This window comes from Lemur catta, chromosome 1, assembly GCF_020740605.2.
Source record: "Lemur catta isolate mLemCat1 chromosome 1, mLemCat1.pri, whole genome shotgun sequence".
Taxonomy (NCBI): domain Eukaryota; kingdom Metazoa; phylum Chordata; class Mammalia; order Primates; family Lemuridae; genus Lemur; species Lemur catta.
The window spans coordinates 168,412,276-168,426,605 of record NC_059128.1 but is presented as its reverse complement, the minus strand read 5'-3'; the positions used below and the strand labels follow the sequence as shown (position 1 = coordinate 168,426,605).

The 14,330-nt window shown below is 39.9% G+C and overlaps 1 long non-coding RNA gene across 1 annotated transcript; it reads left to right on the top strand.

Moving 5' to 3' along the window:
* The first annotated feature begins 914 nt into the window (after positions 1–914).
* On the top strand, positions 915–13,536 carry LOC123641310. Its single transcript, XR_006736268.1, has 3 exons — positions 915–1,000; positions 2,137–2,460; positions 13,521–13,536. It is a non-coding gene; the product is annotated as an uncharacterized LOC123641310 (long non-coding RNA).
* The last annotated feature ends 794 nt before the right edge of the window (positions 13,537–14,330 follow it).

Here is a 14,330-nt window from a genome sequence, read left to right as displayed (position 1 = left end):
ATACTGTGCCCGTGAAGCAAAATGTTATCTGTGAGCTGGATGTGGCCTGCAGGCTGCGGTTTTCTGCCTCTGTTTTAAACCACTGTACATGTTGGAGAGAGTGCCTAAGGCAAAAACAGTGAGCACATTTGTGTGCTCGTCTTTAGAGGGGGCTCTGCCTGATAATGGGCTGCAGGGAGGCAGGGTGGGCTAGACAAATGTGGGGGAGGGCAGCGGAGCTTAGGCATGCGTGGTCTGAAGAGCAGACAGCTTAAAGCAGGTTTCCAAATGTGCATTGGCCACTTGCCTTCATGGGAACTGGGGAAATCAGCAGGTTTTAAAAAAATCTTATTTGCAAATTTACTTATTCCTTAAATTCCTTCTTAAAACATTACTTTATGTTATTTAATCTTCATGAAATCCTTCAAGGATTCCCAGTTGTACACAAGATAACAGTTGGCAGTTAAATCCCTTCATATTAAGGCTGCACATTCAATTCATTCATTCATTCAGGTGTGAATTTCTTTATTTGACACATACACAAATAATTATAGAATGCTGTTTTGTGCAGAGCACTATATGAGGTGCTTCTGGAAATATAAAAGTGAATCAGATACTGTCTGCTTTTCAGGGACTCAGATGGCTGCAGGGTAGGATGGGGTGAAGGTAAGAGCTCATGTTTACTGACCACCTACTAAGTGCCTGGTACTATTCTTAGTATTTTTGTTTAACCTTCTCATTTAATTCTCATAACAGCCCACCCAAGAATTGACTATTATTTCTGACTTCAGTTTAGGGAAAGTATAGAGATACATTTTTGTTTTTTTTTTGTATTTTCCCCAAGATCAGAGTTACATGAGCTGGAGAGGACAGAAGCCCAGTGTACACCTCCCTGACCACTACTCCACCCAGCCACCAGGGACCCTGTGGAGGGGGTTCTGAGTGCCTCTCTGCTCTGGTGGAGAGCATGGCGGAGGCAGCTGGATGCTAGACGCTGCCTGAGCCTGACAAGTGGAGAGAGGTGCGTGTGAGGAAAGGAGGTCAGCAGAACGCTCAGCAGTGGGAGGCCAGCGTGGGCTTTGAGACCACAGGGAGCAAAGGGAAGCGCTGCGGGACAGCTGGACAGCTCCTGGGGGTGTGGGGCCAGCTGCCGTCAGTGGTGGTCTGAGTAGAGGACCCTTACACCTCATCAGACCCTGTGGAAAAAGAAACAGAAGGATGAAAAACAGTTTATTCTTCTTACAGATGCAAAAAAGCTCATCTTCTTAAGAGAGGAAACAAACACAAATCACAATGAAATGCCACTTTCCCACATCAGATTAACAAAGATTCAAAAGCTTAATACTACTTAATGTTGGCCAGGACTCTCCTTTTGCACAATTTTGATGTGAGAGTCAGTTGGAAAAGCCTTTTTGAGCGCATTTTGGCAATATGTGTATCTCCACATTTTAAATGCACATACTTTTTGATCCAGAAAAATCTTATGATACATATACATGCAGCACAAATGCACACACACACACACACACACACATACACATACACTCATACACACATGTATGTAAGCATGTGGCATTTTTAGAAACAGAAAATTGGAAATGATCTTCATCAGTATAGAAGTCTGGGTGAATAGATTATGATAATGCAAATTAGGAAATACTGTTATTCTTATTATTCTTAAAGTAAAACTCTAAGTCCTTCCAAGTCCTTCCCATGGCCTACAAGGCCTGACATGGTCTGGTCACTGCCTCCTGTTCAACCTCACTTCCCACCACTCTTTCTGTCCCCTGCTGCAGCCACAGGGGGCCCTGGCTGTTCCTTACACAGACCAAGGCAGTTCTACCCTCAGGGCCTTTGTTCTTGCTGTTTCTCCTTCTTGGAAGGTTCTCTCCCCAGATATTAGCATGACTCACTCCTCACTTCACATATGCCTCTGTTCAAATATCAACCTGTGACAGGCAGCTTCTAAAATGACCCTCCGTGATCTCCCCTCCTGGTATTCACACTGTGCAATTCCCTCCCCTTCCGCGTGAGCTAGTCCTAGTGACTTACAACTAATGGATGGAATGTTTTAAAAATGAGGGGATATCATTTCTGAGATTTGGTTATAAAGCACTGACTTCACTGTGTGCTCCTCCTCCTGGCTCTTCCCGCCAGCTCTCTTAGGAGGCCAGCTGCCATGTCGTGCGTGAGCTGCCCCATCTAGAGGCCGGCATGGCAGGGAGCTGAGGGAGACTTCCAGCCACTGACTAGTGAGGACCTGAAGCCCTCAGAGAACAGTCTGCAAGAAACTAATTCCTGCTAACATCCGTGTGAACTTGGAAGTGAATGTTTCCCAATGGAGCCTTCAGGTGACTGGAGACCTGGTTGACAACTTGTCTGCAGCCTGAGAGAGACCCTGAAGCAGAAGACACAGCTGAGCCGCTCCTGGATTCCTGTCCTACAGAGACTGTGAGATAATAAATATTGTTGTTTTAAACAGTAAGTTTTGGGGGTAATTTGTTACAAAGCAACAGGTCACTGATACAGAACCCATAAGAGAAGGCTTCCATGACTACGTGATCTCACACAGCATTCTCTGTTACACGATGTCCCCTTAACCTGGTCTGTCTTCTTTCATAGCAGTACCTCTTGGACTTCATTTGATACATCCATTTGTTTGTGTATTTCTTTCTCTCTACTAGAAAGTAAAGTCTCATGAGGGTAAAACTCTTTTGTTTACCACTGTGTCCCCTAGTGCCTAGAATAGTGCCTGACATAAAGTGGGTGCTCATGTTCAATAAGTATTTGTGAATGAATGAATGATTCAACCCATAAACAGAATGATCTAATCATGCATACCCAGACATGGGAAATGCTTCCAAAATATAACATTGTGCGGGGAGGGGAAAGCAAGTTGCAAGGCAATCTATATATAGCATGATCCCCCGTTCATAACTGATAGTTTGAATATGCACTGGAAAACACCTGAAAGGATAGATACCAAATTGTTAATAGTGATTTTCTCTGGAAGATGAGATTATGGGTCTACAGTGTCTTAAACCTTTCTATAGTTTTTAAATATTTTACAAAGATTAGTCTAGAATCATAAAAACTCAATGAAGACATTTTATAGAATTTTAAGGCCAACCAGTCACTTGTTCTTCAGTGCATGCCTTTTCTCATGTCTTTTCTCCGGGTAAGCCTCAGGGGAGGCTGCCTGCTGCTGCCCTGGACCCAGCAGCATTAGTCTTTCCTTCCGGTGGCCAGAACTGCTCTCCCTGCACCTCGCCCAGCCAGACTGCAGTCTCCAGGCAGTGCACAGGAAGAGCTCCCACATGACAGACTGTCAGAAACCTAGCATGTTTTCTGTGAACATTTCTTGGCAATAATTACAGAATAGGAAATAGGGAGTTTAAAAGAAATTAAAAAAAAACAGTACAGCAAAAATAACTGTTTTTGCAGTTCAGCCTTGAGGGGATAAAGGCTGCTGAGGAGCTGGTGGATTGAGCAAACTGCACTGATCCTCTGCTTTGCTGGGGGGAGAGACTTTCATGGATACAGTAAGGCTGGGCTTGGGGAAGGCTGCAGTAGGATCCCCGGGCACACAGGCAGATTTCTCCTTGTCTACACTGAGTGTGTCTGTGCGGGCAGATACCCAGAGATGTCCCGTCTAAAGCGTCAATATTCCCTGTGGACTCAGAGTCAGTGTGGGGGAGAGGCGGGCAGCAACCTTGTTCTCATTCCCCACATGACCTGGTTTGGGCAGAGCTTTTCATCTCCTTGCCATGCTATCAACCCTCCGTTCCACCTCTCTCTTTATCTCACATCCTCTTAAGGTTGTTGTGTGTATTGACTGGGAGAAAAGGGAAGCCTTTGAGGGGGGAGCTGATCATAATCCTGAAAGACACAATCCCAAATATTGAACTCCCAAAAGTCCACAATCCCAAAAAGAAGATCCTGGAAAAAAAATTTAAAGATTATTTAAAAGATAATTTTTAAAAGGGAATTTATATGAGAAACATATAAAACATGACAGAACACTTCATAGGCCACTTTACACAATAAATAGGCAACAATTACATGCATAATTTTGCAAGCATAAACACTCAGATTTACTAACAACAGTCACATGGGTGTAACAGCTCTGAGTAGATGAACAGCATTCACAAAGAAATAAGTCAAAAAGGGAAATGTATAAATTCATATCACTATGGCTGGTAATTGTGTGCACCCAGCTTTATAATTGCAGTCATCTGAAATACTGTTAGGAACAACCTCAGTCTTTTGATGATCAATCAAAAACTGCATCTCAGCTCTTTGGGTCACTACTGAATATGCAGTCACCCAAAGAGCTGAAATCTCAGAAAATTTTATCTTTCACAAAGGCAGATGTACAAAAAGGACATCTCTAGTGCAACCTCTGTGGAAAGCAATATGGAGATACCTTAAACAGATACAAGTAGACCTACCATTTGATTCAGCAATCCCATTATTGGGGATCTACCCAAAAGAACAAAAGACATTCTATAACAAAGATATCTGCACCCAAATGTTTGTAGCAGCACAATTCACAATTGCAAAGATGTGGAAACAACCCAAGTGCCCATCAATACATGAGTGGATTAATAAAATGTGGTATATGTATACCATGGAGTACTACTCAGCTATAAAAAACAATGGTGATATAGCGCCTCTTACATTTTCTTGAAAAGAGTTGGAACCCATTCTACTAAGTGAAGTATCCCAAGAATGGAAAAATAAGCACTACATGTACTCACCATCATATTGGATTCACTGATCTTCCCCTAAGAGCACATTTAGGAATAACATTGATCAGGTGTCGGGCAGATGTGGGTCAGGGAGGGGATGGGTGTATACATACATAATGAGTGCGATGTGCACTGTCTAGGGGATGGACATGTTTGAAGCTCTGACCCGGGGTGGGGGGAGCAAGAGCAATATATGTAACCTAAGCTTTTTTACACCCACAATATGCTGAAATAAGAAAAAAAAAAAGGACATTTCTTCATTTATGGAGGAAGTTTCAATATTTTTACACACACACACATGCTTACACACAAAGTCAACATCGTGATAATGCACTTTCGTGGAGTCAAATTTGTAAAAAATACATAAAATGAATTAGAACTCTCTGAAAGTCTCTACATAATTTATACCTCCAGTATTGGAAGTGATGTGAAGATGAAAACTATATAATAGCATAGGGAATTGTAAAAAATAATGCTGACAATTCAAAATAGTGGAAAAAAACCTAAAAAAAGGCAAAGAAAAGGAAAAAAAGCAAAAATAACTAAAAAGAAAATTCAGCATATGAAAAAGCATGTTACAGGGATAGATTATGGGCAATTGTGTGGAGATGGACCAGGAGAGCTGACTGACTTTCGCAATCATTAACCATATTTTGAAGTCTTACATTATGATGAATAGCTCCTTTTTTTTCTTTTAGGACATGGCTCTCCTCTGAAAATACATTCACATTCATTTTCTATGTGGCACTGCTCTTTTGAAATTTTTATATACCCTAACATGAACATTCTCTATTAAATTTTTCCATCTTCTGTTCAGGGATTTTGATCTTTTGGGATTTCAATATTTGGGATTATGGCATTTGGGATTGTGTCTTTCAGAATTATGATCCAAAACTCTCTCAGAGCAGGGACCCAAGTTTTTGTGTACTCTGTGGTCTCCTCAGGGCCTGGGATGGTGACAGCACAGGAAGGGGCTCAAGCAGTGTGGTTGACCAAATGAACGGCCACACTCAACGTTTGCACGAGTCCTTCCTGAAGTGTGCTCAGGCGCAGTCCAGCACTACAGAGCAGAGCGGGATTGTGGACACCTTCTTTCTACATTCTGTACTTCCATGAAGGTGACCTAAAATCATGTTTTTTTAGGCAGCCAAATTAAACTATTATAAAACTTATGCCTTCAACTCTTTCTCCTTAAAACAGATATCAGCTATTGTTTCTTTAAATGTCACTTTAATTATGAAATGTTTCAAACATACAATAGTTCAAATATTTTGAACATAGCAAGTGCTCATGGACCTACTTTTCAAATTTAATGAATATTCTATTGTGCCATGGTTACTTCAATTTTTTTGAGAAATAAAATATATAGATAAAATAGAAGCTGCCTTTATTTTTCATTCTTTCCTCTTCATCCCAAGAAATAAATATTCTGAAGTTGGCATGTATTCTTCCCATCCATGTTTTATAATTTTATTATATATGTATGTAGTCATAAAAATAAAATCTCATATATAGTGTATCAAATTTTATTGTCTAATATTCCATAACTCAGAAATATGTCTTCAATAGTGATTCATAAGAAACTAATTTAATTTTAATTACTGGATTCTATGAATGTGACATAATTTGTATACTCTCCAGTAATTATGTACAGGAGTTCCCATTTTCCCGTTTACATACTATCCTTTAGTTTTATAAGATTTTTTATTTATTGAGCTGGTAAATAGGAAATGATTTCTCATTTTAATTTGCACTTTCCTCTTATTTACTGAATTTGTATATCTCTTCATGCAGATTTTTTTGCCATTTGAATTTTCTCTTTTATCAGTTGCCTATTCTTACATTGTGCTAGATTGTTTCCAAAAATGGCCACAATAATTCCCCTGCCTTAATCTACACCCTTTTGTAGTTCCCATCATACTGATTGTGGGCTGAGACATGTGACTTGCTTTGGCTAATGAGATAAGAAAATGTGAGACTTGAAGAGACCCAAGAGACATGAAAAGTGCCTGTGCATTGGTGCTTGCTGTTTCTTTCTTCTCCACAACTGCCACCAGGTGAAAAAGCCTGGGCTAGCTAGCTGCATGGTGAGAGACACATGGCCCAGGGACCTCCATCCGTCCAACCCACTGCTAAATATATGAGTGTCAGCTGACTGCAAACATGAGATTGAGCCTAGCTAATCCCTGGAAGGAGAAGAGGCCATTTCCTCTGAGCCCAGCCCAAGTTGCCAAGCCACAGAACCCTGAGCAAATAGATAGCTGTTATTTTAAGTTGGTGAGCATTGGGTGGTTTGTTCTATAGATATATCTCATTCACACACACATTTTGCCTATTTTCCCTCTTTTAGTTGCCTGCAATTTTCTTACCATGACATTGATCGTGCAACTCTATGAACCAATTTATGAGGCAGATATTATTATCATCTTGGCCATTTTAGAGATGAGGAAACTAGGATTAAATAGGTTTAGTTACCTGTTGAAGATCATGCATCTAGGAAGTAGGGAAGGTGAAATTGGAATCCATGACTCTCTGACTACAGAGCCAAGCTCTTAAGCCATTTCACTTCCCTGCTTTTCTCATACATTGAATTCATAGTCACTCAGTCCACAGAAACTCTTTAGGCCCAGGCACTATGCCACATTTCTTCTCATTCTGTTTTTTTTTTTTTTTAAACTCTGGTTTAAGACTTTCTGTTTTCAGTGGTGTCCTGGAACCAGCTTACAACAGCTCTGAGAGCCAGTGCTAGCATCTCTTCCCAGTTCTGAGCTCAGGACATCACATGGTAACTTGACATCAGCTGTGGTAGGAGTCTTTATACCACAGAATCTGGCAAATGCTACAAATTGGGGCTTTTTTTCTTGCAGAGAGCTTGTGTATCAGCACACTAAGTACTGGATTGTGTTTATTTTTATTTATTGTATCTTGTTAGATCTGTCCCTTTCAGTAGCTTGTTAGCATAGTGTTGGAATATGATTTCATAATCCAACATATTTGCTAGCCCTCTCCACTTTATACTATTCCACAAATGGAATAAGAATATCTTCTATGTCTTCATTGGGCCATGAACTGAGCTTGGAGGGCTGAGAGCAGAGAACTCTCTCCAAGTTCACATGCTCCAGTAATCAATACTTCCATTACTTTACTAGTAGCCAACATTCATTGGACATTCACTATGTGCCAGATAGCATTCTAAGCCCTTTTCATGTATTAAATTATTGTGATCCCCTCAACAACCTACAAGGTATGGATTTGAGGCACAAGGAAGTTGAATTATGTTCCTTAGGGATCTACATAACTAGCTGATGGCTGAACTGGGATTCAAACCCAGTTTGCTATCCCCCTTTTACCTTAATTGTAATCCAACCTTTGAGATCCTGTCTGATCTACAAGGATACCACGGGGGAGTTTGGATTTGGTGAGCAGTGGGTTTCAGCAGGCAGTGGAGAGCCACTGAAAGTTTTGGAATGGGAGAGTGATATTTTCAACACAGTACTTAGAATGTTTTGTTAGACTAGAGTATGACAGAATGGCCTAAGTAAAAGAGAGGCCAGGGCAGGAAAAACACTTGTGGCATTATAAACATCATTTAGAGCTTGATCATGTGTATGGAAATGAAACTACTCTTCCACATGGAACTTTCACTCCCGCTGGGTCAGGTTCCCCACTGGCTTGGTCAACTTGCCAAGGCTCAGTTTTTGCTGTTTCCCTGGCCCAGAGTACATTTCTCTATCTGCTTTATTTCTTTATATATAAAAATAGTTAAAAATAGCTACAGATATATTATTATTATTGAGCTCTTCCACAATATCATTCCTCTGAAATACTCATCATCTGATTTATATACTTTTGACTTAGTCACTTTCCACATATTTATTATTTTTCACCATAGGGTCTTAAGTTCCTCAAGGGCAGGAACTGCATCTTATACTTTGGCCTGCTCTGCAGTGTTGAGATCATCAGAGTTACTCCATAAATGCTTGTGGAATATAAAAACGCATAAATAACTTTCCTTTTTTAAACATGGGCAAGCTTACTGACAGTAGGTTCCTGGAGTAATATAATTAGGAAGCTCCAAAATAAAAATTGTGTTAAGGAACTACTTAAATGCTGTAAAAGAAAGTAGAGAAGACAGCCAATTAGCATCTACGAGCACCCATGATTTCTACACAATAGAAGAAGTCATTTATTGGATTTAGTTGACTTACTTAAGTTCCTGGCTACAGGATATCTCCTGAATCCTGAATTTGCTTCATCCAAATGAGGAAGGTAGGGGCTCCCATTTATAGGCAAGTTACAAGGTATCCAGACTGAGAGACCCCCAACTCCATTGGCAGATTTGAGGGTGGGGCTACGCAATCAAGGAGCCTGAATGAGGGGAACAGAACAAACAACTACTGAGCATCTAGTGTGTGCAAACACTATGCTGAACACATTTTTTAAAGTCTTCATCACAAACCTTCTAGGTATGTTTTGTTATCTCCTTTGAAAGATGAGAAAGCTGAGCTCTGGAAGAGTGCATAACTTGTCCAAGAGTACACAGATAGTAAGAAGTGGAGCAGTGATTCAAATTTACCTCTGTCTGGCTCTAAAAACAATGCTTTACTGTTTACACACAGGGCTACACTGGTAATGTAAATGTGCGAATTAGGCTGGGTGTAAGAAAATTGAGAGGTTCACAAGTCCTGCTTAAAGACATCCAGAATCAAACTTAAAAATTGTGTCGTTCTCTCTCTCCTTTAAGCCAAAGAAAAGCTTTTATAGGTTGGACTTCGCTATCATCATTTGCAACTCTTATTTTAATAAGGCACGGTACCCAGTCAGGGGTGGGAGCTATGAATCTGTCTGGCATTTTCTGTGATAGGCTGCTGTTAACTAGCAAGGTCAGCCTAGTACTAAAGCTAACCCTTGAGGGGAAAAAAGCATACCATGCAGAGGTTGTGAGAGAAAAGATATCATCCAGGGATCCAACGCAGGTGACATTCCTAAAGACAGCCAGAGCTGGGCTGTCAGCTAACAGACTTCAGCAAAGAGTTGGGTGGAGCGACAGCCAGGCTGGCATACCGCAAGAGGGCTGGGGGCTATGGCAAATGGAGTATCAGGAGAGTCTGGAACACACAGGTCAGCCGGTTCCAGAGGAAGATAAAGGTGGTGTCAGAGAGGCTGGGCAGGTGATGGAGAAGGCGGCGGAAGAAGTGGTCAGAAGCAGAGCGGTCAAAAGCAGATCAGTCAGGAGCAGGGATCTAAAGAATAGCTTCAAGGCAGGGTATTTAAGGCTGAGCTGCTCTCTCTGCAATGCCGGAGGAGTAGATGACAAGCTCCACCCTGGGGAGCCAGGTAGGATTTAGAGTAAGCAGAAAGACGTACATGGAGTTCTGGGAGTTGTTTCCTAGAACTTGGCTAAGGCAAGAGTGGTCCCTATCCTTGCAATTTAGAGAGCCATGTATATATCACAATCTCAGATACACACAGACACAGACACACACACACTAAAAGTTATATAAGAACACACGGGTGCCCCTAACACTAGAGGCCCAGCTCTTACTACTGGCACATTATGACCTGCGACCCTGAACATTCGCTGTCATGGCTAACACTGTTCAGGCCCCAGGGAAATGCTTCTCCACATCTCTGGCGCCATAATGCAAGTCAACTCACTCAAGTATGTGGGTTTGCTGTTGTTATTATTAAAAAAAAGACAAGGGAAACTTGAACAGTGGAAGTACATAGGTAAGAGAAAAGACAAATTAGCATGTCAGATCTCTTCTCTCAGGGAGCATGAATGCAATAGATTCTGGCATAATAAAATATGATTGATTTTTTAGTAGTGTCACACATTCTTTATATTTTTTGCTTCTCTTTATGTTCCAATTTGTGGTTCTGGAGGCACTTAGAATTAATATGGTATTCACAAAAGTCATTCATGGTGGACGAGTAATATTTTGCAATATTAAACAATTGATATTACTCTTAAATTTATATATCTAGAGATCTAGATATAACGTGTGTGAAGTGTGACATTGATTCTTAACATGGTTCACTATATGGGCATCCAATGCTCAAATTGCAAATAATCATATTTTTATAAAAATTTATTAAGCTTTAACTAGATTTGCAAAAACTCAAATTAAAAATTAAGGTTAATTTAAATAATTATTTTAAAATATGATATTCATTAATTATAATATATGTTTTATCTTTTAAATTCAATAGATAACTGAATATTTTGGAAGAAAATAGATTTATAATTCTTTGAGAAATAAGTTTAATTTTATAAATTTTTATACTCAATTTACATTTTAAATGAAAATTTATTCAAATTTTATACACTTTGAATACAATTTACATTTTATATTTTTCAGACTGAATCCATTTCATTCTCACAACAACCTTGTGAGGTGAATATCATTATTATCCTCATTTGTATCAATTGAACACAAATTACATGAAACTCTTGATTATAGGAACATACTCAGTGATTTTACTTAACTGAAGGTGAGAAAAATACATTTCATAGAATAGATATATGATAATTTATGAATTATGTATGCTTTCATTACTTAACCAAATATTATCCAACTATCAATAGGCCACCACCTACACATAAGCAATGATGATTAAATTCAGTCAATCTTGATATTTTAATTTTGGTTATATGAAACCATAACTTTGCATGTATTTTTAAATTTTGTCATCATGATGGTATAAATGTCAAGGTAAAACATAATTTATTTGCCATTTTGTTATTTTGATTTATAACTTTTAATATTTAGACATATGGTTTGTGGGTTTAGTAGGTTGAATTGTGGCCTCCAAAATGATATGTCCAAGTTCTAATCCATGGTATCTGGGAATGTGACCTTATTTGGAAAAAGGGTCTTTGCAGATGCACTTAAATGAAGCATCTCAAGATAAGATTATCCTGGATTAACTGTGTGGGCCATAAATCCAATGTCAAGTGCCCTTGTAAGATGAGAAGACACAGAGTTGCAGGGGAGGGGAAAGGAGTGCTTGGAGCCACCAGGGGCTGAAAGTGGTGAGGAAGGGTTCTCCTTGACAGCCTCAGAGGAAGGGCTGGCATCAAGGGCAGACATTTTGATTTCAGATTTCTATCCTCCAGAATGGTGAGAGAATAAATTCTTTTTGCTTTAAGCCACCATGTTTGGGAAACTAATACAGAAGTATTCCACCTGTACCCTTGTCCCGGGCCTGCTAAATATTAAGAATGTGCCTGGATACTGTGTAGGCTAGTCTTGGGCAAACAGTACAGGAGCTTGGTTTTAAACCTGCCCCCTGTCCTAGGCCCCGTGCCTTCCCTGAGAGAAGCTAAGTTCCTTGGAGGCAGGCACCTATCTTTGACTTTTTTATATCCCCAACTATTGGCCAGGTACTCAGTATGAGCTAATGAAAGAATGAATAAATGAATGATTGAATAGTGGACATCAAGAATGCAGGTCCAGGCTTGCCTGGGTTAGAATTCAATTACCGGAGGTGGTTCTTCTGAACACTAAAGTGTGAAAAACTCTGCTTTACACTAATGTTGGAGAGAAAGGAGTACAGGACATAGAAAATGAGACCTTCATTCCAGTAATCAGCCTGCCATTTACTGCCTTGGGCTGGTAAATGTTTAACAACTGGCTCTCTGCAAAAAAATAACACAAAATAAAACAAACTCTTCTTCCTTTTAAAATTTTCTGATTTCTATAGTGTAAATATTCCCAATATAGCTGATTTCAAGGTACCAATAAGAAGCCACTGAATCTAGAGTTGGGAAGAGGATCACAGTGCACTGTTTGCTTTCATGAGTCCCTCTCAGCTGGTTCCAGCACACTGTTACCTGTGACTGAAAATTGTCTGAACTGGAGTGACATCAGCAATATGGAAGAATAGGGGTTTTCTACTGTCATCTCCCCAAGTGCACTGATTTTTACAACCACCCACAGCTGAGAGTACCTTTGTGGGAGTCTGGGTGTCCAGTGAAGAAGTTCCAGCACACCACTGGAACAAAAAATCCGTGAATAGACACATTCAAGAGGTTAGGAAGATCAGTTTCACTTTACCCATGTCACCCCTCCCCCAAGGTAGTACAACTCAGTGCCAAAAGAAACTCTTTTGACCCATAACTCCTCCCATGGAGAAAAGTGAGAATGTGGTGAGTGAGCAGCTGGCTTGCCCCACTGTGTAGAATGTCACACAAGAGACCCAACTCTTTCTCATTCCACACAGAATGCTGAGGGGATCACCATAGCTGTGTGGCTGGGAGAGGCTGTAAGCAGGGAAAAAAGGTAGGGACTCACAGGCACAGGGCTTGAAACTCAACAAAGGGCCATATATCCTACAAATCATTTCACAGTCTCAATCAGGAGGCCCACTCATGAGCCAATTGGGATACCTCATGAACCCCCTCAACTGTCCCATGGATACCCCCAATGTTCTACTCACCTCACCCCTCTTCCAGCCCCGCATGGTTAGCTCCCCATATGTTCTCCCTGTATAGTGTGAGAGCCTTTGCAGATGGCTTGTGAACACATGCAATCAACTGGCCCAACTCTGCAGGATTGAGACAAGGTGCAAAAACTTGAGCATTTTAGGGCTCTGCCCTAGGGAAAACAAATGAAAGATTCTTAGTGCCCAGCCTAACTTTGCAGGATGAAGAGCAGACATACAATCTTAAGAATTCCTACCCAAGAAGGAACAAGAAGGGTGGAGTGGGCCCATCCATAGAAAATGTCTAACAGAATTTCATAATCCCTAGCCCTGTTGACTAATAAAGATATTTCTTTCTTGTAGCCATTCAATAAAGACTGGAGGATGTAACTAACTGCCTCTTTAAATGTGAAGATGGCAACAGAAGACTTCAAGGAACAGGAAAAAACTGAGGAACACAGTTTCCTAGTAATTGACCTCAAAGAAATGGAGCTCTATGAATGGCCTTAAGAAGGATTCAAAATAGTTTTAAGGAAGTTCACAAACATACAAAAAATCATGAGAATACTATGAACAAATATATACCAACAAATTAGATAATCTATATGACATGGATAAATATCTGGAAACATACAACCTACCAAGACTGAGTTATGAAGGAATAGAAAATCTGAACAGACCAAAAATGAATAAGAACATTGAATCAGTTATCAAATATCTGCCAGCCAAATAAAAGCTCAAGAACAGATGTCTTCACTGGTGAATTCTATCAAACACTTAAAGAAGAATTAATACAAATCCTTTTCAAACTGCACCAGAAAATTGGAAAGGAGGGAATACATCTAAATTCATTTTACAGAGCCAGTATTACCTCCATACAAAAGCTATATGAGGACACTACAAGAAAAGATGATTATAGGCCAATATCCCTGATGAACGTAGGTGCAATAATCTCAACAAAATACTAGCAAACTGAATTCAACATCACATTAAAAGGATCATTCACCATGATCAAGTGGGATTTGTTCCTGTTATGCAAGGATGGTTTAATATATACAAATCAATAAATGTGATACATCTCTTTAAGAAAATGAAGAATAAAATTACATGATCATTGCAATAAATAAACAAAAAGAATTTGAGAAAATTTAACACATTTTTATTATAAAAACT